General features: G+C 45.5%; 1 pseudogene; it reads left to right on the forward strand.

Moving 5' to 3' along the window:
- Nucleotides 1-3134, forward strand: part of LOC122123710 — a 91047-nt pseudogene extending 87913 nt beyond the window's left edge.
- The last annotated feature ends 2866 nt before the right edge of the window (nucleotides 3135-6000 follow it).

Raw genomic sequence — 6000 nt, forward strand, 5'->3', positions numbered from 1 at the left:
CCAGAACGCTCAACCGCAGAGTCGCTGTCTGACAAGAGCAGGAGGACAAAGTCTTGGGAGCCTCTCTGGGTGTGAGGCCAGACTTCAGTGGAGGGCAGGAATGCAGAGTGGCTTATGGAAATGCCCCCTGACTGTGACATTCACCAACCGGGCAAATGTTAGGGGACTGGCTGAACGCCGCCAGAGAGTCTGCTTATCATGGCAGATGTTTTTTCTTCTTGCATATGTATGATATCCTAAGAGAGAATGTTAGGAGAAAATGACACCAAAACAATGCTGGGTTTTTTTTCTTTTTTTTTTTGTGGGTATAAATCAAGACTTCCTCCCCCCTTCATTTCAGTTTTTATATACTTGGATATTTTTCTTGCAACAGGATTTGTGTTTGCCTGAATAATCTAGTCTTAACTATTCTGAAAATATTTTATCTTATAATGATAGAAAAAAAGAATGAGGAGAAGAAGGAAAGGAAGGAGAGAAAAAAGGAAGCAAGGGAAGGGAAAGGAAAGGAGGAAGGAAGGTAGGAAGAAAGGAAGGAAGGAAGGAAGGGTTGGTCAAGATTTTTCACTCCATATCCCCAGACTTTAGCATGAGATGTGGAACAATAATGTTTGTAGGGAAAATTATTATTTTTTTTAACTAGCCATTTCTCAAATTCTGTTCCTTCTTTGAGAATCCCTGGAAGCTGTATGGCCTCCCCTAAGTATTTAGTGTACTGAAAAAAAATCAATCATTTTGTGGAGTTTATTCCCTTACTCCTCTTTCTACCAAAAAACTAAATTATGATGGAAGATTCTTTGGCTATTGACACCCTCATCGGACCCTATGGTTATTGCATGTGACTTATCCAGCCAATCCACGGCTTCTACCCTTCTCTGGCTAAAGTGTTTGGTTCAAGGGTAGATGAGTGACAGAAGCCCATCCAAGCACAGTGATTCTCAGGTCTTGTGTGGGAACTCCGGAGCACACAGCTCTTTTCCTCTGGACTCTGCAGACAGGGAAAAGACAACTGCAGAGAAACAGAGCTGCAAAATGGCAAACTCTATTTTCACTCTCTGGAGAAAACCACACCTGAAATCCACACTAATTCTGGACTTTTCTGTTACCACAGTCAATAAACAATCCCCCGCCCCCCATTCATTTTAAAGCCAATTTGAGTTTTTCATTCCTTGGAAGTCTTATACATACAGCCCTACTTTCTTCCTCAAGAACTTTTTTTCCCCCGTTAGAGTTAATGCTTAAAAATTAAGTCAGTCCTTCCAGCTGGAGTGATTGACTTTAGCTGAAAGTGCAGGCTGCCTTTTGATCTTCTGGGAATTCTCCCTTCCTTTCCTGTAATCGGATCTGTCAGCATTTATTGAACGCTCACTTTGTTCTGAAGCACAAAGCCAGATACCCTGAGACGGCCCAGTAATAACGGAGGTTCCATCTATAAGGTGCTGGCAGGATAGCCAAGGTAGAAGGAAACCCTGAGCCATAGCTTAGGGATGAACTTATTCTGCCCCAGACGAACTGTGTGTCTTTTGGGTCATCACTGCCCCTCTCTGGGCTTTTGCTTCTCCTCCACAATAGTCACCACTAACTGGCTAACAGTTCTCTAAGATCCTCCCCCACGTAGACATGCTGGATCTCTGCACATTTAGACTCCACGGCCTCAGGCTTCCTTAAGCAGCCAACGGTCTTGAAGGAATTGAAAATGCTCTAGTTGTCGAAGATGCAACAGTTTACAGAAACAGATGCAAATGTGCTTCTCTTGGAGTTTATATTCTGGTTGGGGGACTTCGGATAATAAATGGATGTCTTGTAAGATATACAGGTCTATTCTCATGGTTTGCAGACCTGTCTGTATTAGACAGGTCTCCTGCTAGCCCAGTTATCTGTAGCCCCCCATTAATGCCTGCGGCACTGTTGCAGCCTTGCACAGACATGAGCAGAACTCTGCAGGAGCCGAGTCAGGCAGTGCCCCGCCCGAGGTGCCAGGAGGTGGAATTGCTCTCCATCTTCTACCAGCTTTACTACTCCAGAGTTTTCTTATGTTGCTAAAAAGTTTTATTTGTAGATTTAAAAAAAATATAAGATCATTTTGTACAAACAATCATTATTTATTTTTAAAAAGTCTCATGGAAAAACATGAGAATGTATGTCTCGAGACATAGTATTTTTTTTTTTGGGGGTCCGGTCGTGGGGCCTGAACTCTGGGCCTGGGTGCTGTCCCTCAGCTCTTCAGCTCAAGGCTAGCGCTCTACCACTTGAGCCACAGCACCACTTCCGGCTTTTTTCTTTTTGCTTATGTGGGCCTCAGGTATGCAAGGCAAGCGCTCTACCACTGAGCCACCTTCCCAGCCCCGAGACATAGCAATTTTTTTATCGTCATTGTTTGCTTACTTGTTTTGTTCTTTGGTGCCACCACGAGGGCTTGAACTCTAAGCTTTATTTTGTCTCCAAGGTGTTTTTTGGTGTTGGGGTCTTTTTTGTTTTTATTTGGAGAGGGCATGGACGTCAGCACTGGTGTTCAACCAACCACTTCAGCCATGTCTCCAATAGCAGTTTTTATTAATTAATTGAAGAAATGACTCTCTTGGATTGGTCTGCCAGACTGGATTTGAACTTGGATCCTCAGATCCCTACCTCCTAAGTAGCTCAAATTATAGGAGTGAGTCACAGACACCTTCACGTTACATAGTTTTCTTTTCCACCTTGAAAAGTAGGTTGCTGGCCTTCCTCTCTCTGCCATCTTGGAGCCTATGGAAGCCTACTGGGGACAGGACTTCTAAAAGGCAAAATGTCTGGAAGGAAGGCTGTGATGCAAAACCACTTTTGCTGGCTATCAATGAGGTCTCTGGAAGCAAAGGGGGAGCACACGGCTCTCTTTAAAATTGAAGGTGATAGCGATTTCTAGTTGGACAAGAGATGTGCTTGTGTTTATAAAGCACAACCCCCCCCCCCCAAAAAAAAACCCACAGTGACTCCTGGTGACAAACCTAACAGAACCAGTCATCTGGGGAAAGGTAACTCGTGCCCATGGAAACTCTGGCATGGTTCGTGCCAAATTCTGAAGCAACCTTCCTGCTAAGGCCATCAGACACAGGATGTGTGTGATGCTGTAACCCTGTAGAATTAAAACAAATGGAAATTAAATAAAGAAAATCTGTGCTCCTGTAAAATACACATGCACACATACATACAGCACACATTACTGAACAGTGATGTTCACCTTCACGAATTTTCTGTTCATGTCCCCCCCACACACACACAGTGCTAAGGGGTCATCTAGAATTTCCAAAACACAAGAAAGCTGCAGTGTGCATATTAGATAAGCTTTGTTTAGCCTTGAGTTATGTTGCTGTCGACCACAGTTCAGTGTTCATGAATGACGATATATTAAATAAAAGGACTTTGAACAGAATCACACCATAAACAAGGTTCTATATTGAGTGGATGGAGCTGGGGAGGGAACCCTCCCATGAGGAAAGGCCCAGGCATGGCTAATAGAGAGTTTGTGACGACTGTGCAGAAAATCATAAGAGGTAGCCGTACACCGTGCCAGCCTGTGATAAGAGCTACGGAGTGAGAGCAAAGCAGGGAAAACAAGAAAAGGAGTCTGGACTTAAAAGGGTGCTGTGCGCATGCTCTTTGTGTTTGAGCTACTCCGAGTGACCGGTCTGGCTGGTCAGGATGAAAGAGGGGTGCAGAGGGGAAGAGATAAGGTGGAGGAAATATCGGGGGCCATGCCCAGTAGGGTGTTGTGGTTTCCTGGAAGTCTGGCTTGGTTCTGATTGCGATGGGAACTGGTCGAGGTAGAAGAGAAGTATGGTGTGTGTCTGTTTTTGTTTGCAGGGTCTTTCCAGTCTCAGTGTTGTGGACAGGACAAGAGCTGAGAGGTGGAAGATCGGGGCTAGTGTGTGTGTTGGGGGGATGGGGTGTCCGTGAGGAGGCGGCAGTGGAGGGGACATGGACAGGTGGAGGCTCACGGTGGATCTTAAATACCAGAGCAGCACGAGTGGTCGTTGGCCCGTTGCCTGAGCAGAGGATGCTGGGAGTTTGAAAGGCTCTTGCTTACTGCGAAAGTCCTTGAACTTGAAGCAGTCAATTATCCTCCAAGTTCTGTGACTGCGCCCTGGCCTGGTTCTCTCTCTCTCTCTCTTCCCCTCCCCTCCCTCTCTCTCTTCCTCTCTCTCAAGCCCTGTACCATGTTCCTCCTGAGAGGGAGCTATAAATAAACTGAGATCTCTCATTGGGGAAACAGTGCTTGGAGCCGCCTTCCGGATACGTTAATAATTACCCTCTCCTCGCCCCCAAATTAATCTTGTTAGGAGGCAGCTTTGCCACCAGAAGGAGTCTAGTCACCATTTAATCCCAGGGCTCAGATATCCTTGTAATCACCAGCCGGAGCTTCCTCTTAGCGGTCACAAAGGGGCACTGGGCCCCTCTGACATCACCGACAAACTCTTTCCCAGGCAAATGCATTGCAGTGACTTAGGGGAGACGGTGTTTGTTTTAAAAATCTAATTACCTGAATTCTTCATGGATGGAGCCCCGCTTGCATGTAATTTGGACAGATTGGGTAAAGAAAAAAAAAATCAGATTCAAAGAGAATGCAAGAGATTTGAATCCAAGCCTTATTAGTTCCTTGGAGATCATGGAGGAGAGGAAGAGCAGCATGTGGAGCCTGTGTTTCATTCATGCATGCATCCATTCATTATTTCTTGGACATCGGCATGGCAGGTATTGTTTCAGGATGGTGCCGAATGCCGCTTGATCCCTGACAGACTTACAATCATTTAATTAAGATGCACAGAAGTGGTGCACAGGGCGGAGCGCAAACTCTGGAGTCAGACCGCATTCAAAACTTCACCCCCGTGGCCTACTAGTAGTCGTGGGATCGCAGGCGAGGTGTTTAAAGCTGCCTGGCTCCTCATTTTCCTTACCTAGAAAGTGGGAGACCACAAGCCTGTGTGGGTCACAACTAGTTTAATTAAATGGCAGCGATGAATATGTTGGGTGGGAGTCTGGTGGATAGAGCTTGCTGCGTGAAGCAAATGGGTGTCGGTATTCGAGGTGGTGGGGCCAAAAAGTGGGAAGTCACTTTATTCCTAAATACAGGGTGTCCTATCCTTCCCTTCACCTAAGTAGGGTGGAGACAGAGACCTACAGAACCAGAATAAGAGAATGGCAGCCTAGTTGAGAGCCTTACCAAAAATGGCCACAGGGGCCCGGGAGCTCACTACCTCCACCCATCCTTCCTGCAGATTGCTTGCTTTGTCTGAGATACGTGTTAGGGAAGTTGTCTTCTTGTTTATTCACAATTGTTTATTCTCTATGTGTGCGCATGCATTGTGTGTGTGTGTGAGAGAGAGCAGTGGGGCTTGAACTCAGGGCTTCTCAATCTCTTTTGGCTTTTCACTGAAGGCTGGCACTCTCCAGCTTGAACCACATCTCCACTTCCAGCATTTTTCTGTTAATCTGGAGATAAAAGTCTCTTGAACTTTCCAAGAATTTTCCTGTCAAACTTTGTTCCTCAGATCTCAACCTCCTGAGTAGCTAGGATTCTAGGCATGACCACCAGCACCTGGTGGAATTATTCGTTTAAAAATTATTTTATTGTTATTATTAAGCTGTTATACAAAGAGGCTACCATTTTATAAGTCAGGTAATGGGTATACATTTTTTTTTTGTCAGTCCTGGGGTTTGAACTCAGGGCCTGGGCACTGTCCTTGAGCTTCTTTTGCTCAAGGCTAGCATTCTGCCACTTGAGCCACAGCACCACTTCTGGCTTTTTCTGTGTATGTGGTATTGAGGAATCGAACCCAGGGCTTCTTGCATGATAGGCAAGCACTCTACCACTAAGCCACATTTCCAGCCCCACACTTATTTTTCTTTTCTTTTGGACAGTGTCACCCTTTCTTTTCCTTTCCCTCAGTTTCCCCCTGCCATCCATGCCCACAAGTTACATAGGTCATTTTCCACATAGTGTATACTGAGTAGCATGATTGTAGTTGTTCA

This window comes from Dipodomys spectabilis, unplaced genomic scaffold (genome assembly GCF_019054845.1).
Source record: "Dipodomys spectabilis isolate Male_0828 unplaced genomic scaffold, ASM1905484v1 ptg000231l, whole genome shotgun sequence".
Classification (NCBI taxonomy): Eukaryota; Metazoa; Chordata; class Mammalia; order Rodentia; family Heteromyidae; genus Dipodomys; species Dipodomys spectabilis.